This window comes from Myotis brandtii, unplaced genomic scaffold, assembly GCF_000412655.1.
Source record: "Myotis brandtii unplaced genomic scaffold, ASM41265v1 scaffold194, whole genome shotgun sequence".
NCBI lineage: Eukaryota > Metazoa > Chordata > Mammalia > Chiroptera > Vespertilionidae > Myotis > Myotis brandtii.
This window is the reverse complement of record NW_005357232.1, coordinates 2,748,926-2,751,047: the sequence shown is the minus strand read 5'-3', so window position 1 is coordinate 2,751,047 and position 2,122 is coordinate 2,748,926. Positions and strand designations below refer to the sequence as shown.

Sequence of the window (2,122 nt, the reverse complement as noted above, 5' to 3'; positions counted from 1 at the left end):
CTGGGGGTTCCCCGCTTCCTTGGTTCCGGGGCTGAGAGGCGAGGTGGCAGCCGCAAGGCCTGCAGCTTTGAGGAGGCCTGTTTGCCTCGCTGGTTGCTCTAGTTGAGACGATACAGTTTCCGTCAGACTTCGTTTTTGCTCTCAATTGTAGCCTCTTTCTAAGAGTTAATTCAGATCTCGCATAACTCCGACCTCCCTCATTAAAATGGGTACCTCAGGATTCCACGGGTCTTCTTAATGCATACTGTGCTCGCTTGGGGCTACTCGTGCCTTACATAGGCATATTAAAATTAAATGCATATGTTAACACATATAAACACCTTTGATAGATTGGGCTCACATTAATTTATGGGGAGTTACGCTGTGTGCAAAAAAACATTTAGAAAAAAACTGTGATACTAATCATGGAAATAATTGCTAAGAGTGGCTAGAGAAAGTTACCCATGACATTATGTTATATGAACATATTTTAAAGGCATTTTAAAATATAAATTATGAGTTGATTGAAAATGAATCTTACATATTGTGATGCATTTTTATTATAAATGTAAAAATAATTACTATAATTCATTCACCACCATAAAACATTTATATAAAGGTAGATATTCTCTTAATAAATTATAGTACAGTAACTCTAATAAATCATATTAAAGCAATGAACTTTCACTAGTAAAATTTATTTTCAAATGAATTTGGAGTTTTTATAAGGAACCACTACAAGTTATGACCAGTTTTCATTATGTCATGAACTACTTGCACCTCAGAGGTACCACAAGCAGCCAGATGCATCACCTACAATCTATACATTTCATAAAGGTGATATTTCATTCATATGGCAATCAGGACATGAGTTTATTATTTGTAACGGTGTTATGCCTGTCCATTCTTATGATGTCAGTGGCTCCACTGTCTACTTTTTTGTTGTTTTTCTGTAGTGATGGTGAGTTTGCACCAACTTATTCACCATTTTGGTCAAATTCCACAATATTCAAGACTCTAGCAGCTGCCCCTGACTCACTTGATTCAGAGTCCATGATCCTGACCAAAAAAAAACAAAACACACAAACAAACAACTCAGCTGGCCAAATAGGAAAGTGAAGTTCATTGGTGAACATACTAAATTGTAACTAATTATTCACAATCATCTGTATATTGGCTTAGATGATCACACTATGTATTAGACACAGCTAAACTCAAGGGATGTTAAATGTAGATCAAACTCTAATCCTACTTAATTTGTTTTGTTGGATGATAAATATTTGTCACAAGTATAACATGTGATTCCACCATGTTCTTACAGTTGTAACTATAATTAATGAAAATTTTAATACATTTATAAGATAAATCAAACATAGCATAGTTGATTATACATTTAGTACTATGGAACTATTGATAAATGATGGGAGTAATTTACACTTTCATCACAGCAAAAAAGGAGTCACAGTTTCTTCTACTTGGCCAATAACATTTTTATTACATTTTTTTCACGAAATTTGATATTTATTGGACTTTAATAAGTGTAGGCTAATCATATTACATATACTAGGTCAAGGGCCAAAAAGAAATTAATATACTAGAGAGTTAGAATTTTAATAAATACAGGAAATGCATGTGAATCTCTAGCACTGGAGTTCTGATTACTGATACTGCCATCAAATGCAACAGCTTTGTGTGTGTGTGTATGTGTATTATGTTATCTTTTGATGGTAAAGGCTAAAAATGCATTCTGGATTTCTTTTTTTAAAAAAAATATGTTCTTTATTGATTTTAGAGAGAGAGGAAGGGAGAGGGATAGAGAGATAGCCACTACAAATATGACCAGTTTTTGAGAAACACCAGTTGGCTGCCTTCTGCATGCCCCCCAGTGGAGATTGAACCCACAACCTGGACCTGGTTCGAGGGAATCGAACTGGCAACCTCTTGGTTCTTGGGTCAACACTCACCCACTGAGCCACACCAGCTGGGCAAAGCTTAAGGTTCCACTGAGACTGGATTTCTTAAGGAGAAAAAAAAAAGCTGGGGAGGTTTATTAGAGAAATACCAGGGTACCTCATGGCATTCAGGTCTGGGATGCATTCCTGGAACAGATTAAAATTAAGAGCTGGGCCACTGAGGGGAACTT

The 2,122-nt window shown here is 36.1% G+C and overlaps 1 long non-coding RNA gene across 1 annotated transcript in view; it reads left to right on the top strand.

Moving 5' to 3' along the window:
• Positions 1 to 1,777, top strand: part of LOC106725883 — a 17,227-nt gene extending 15,450 nt beyond the window's left edge. The window contains exon 3 of the long non-coding RNA XR_001361882.1: positions 1,079 to 1,777. This is a non-coding gene — a long non-coding RNA (uncharacterized LOC106725883). The remainder of the gene's footprint in view (positions 1 to 1,078) is intronic.
• The last annotated feature ends 345 nt before the right edge of the window (positions 1,778 to 2,122 follow it).